Raw genomic sequence first — 420 nt, 5'->3', positions numbered from 1 at the left:
TGCTTTAGGGATGCGTCAGGGTTAGAACGTCGGGGTTGCTTTAAGGGAAGCGTCAGGGTGGGAACGTCGGGGACTTTACGGATGCGTTAGTTTTGAAACATCGAGGTGGCTTTAGAGATGCGTCAGGGTTAGAACGTCTGGGTTGCTTTAGGGGTGCGTCAGAATAAGAACGTAAGGGTTGCTTTAGGGTAGGAAAATCAGGGTTGCCTTAGGGATTCGTCAGGGTTGGAACGTCAAGGTTGCTTTAGAGATACGTCAGGGTAGGAACGTCATGGTTGCTTTACGATGGAATCGTCGGGGTTGCTTTACAGATGCGTCAGGGTTGGAACGACAGGGTTGCTTTAAGGATGTGTCAGTTTTGCGTCAGGGTTAAGTCAGGGAAAGAACATAAAGGTTGCTTTAGGTTAGGAAAATCGGGGT

The sequence above is a fragment of the Polistes canadensis genome, unplaced genomic scaffold (assembly GCF_001313835.1).
Source record: "Polistes canadensis isolate GaletaPanama2010 unplaced genomic scaffold, ASM131383v1 scaffold_899, whole genome shotgun sequence".
NCBI lineage: Eukaryota > Metazoa > Arthropoda > Insecta > Hymenoptera > Vespidae > Polistes > Polistes canadensis.
The sequence above is the reverse complement of the archived record's forward strand: the minus strand, read 5'-3'. Positions refer to the sequence as shown.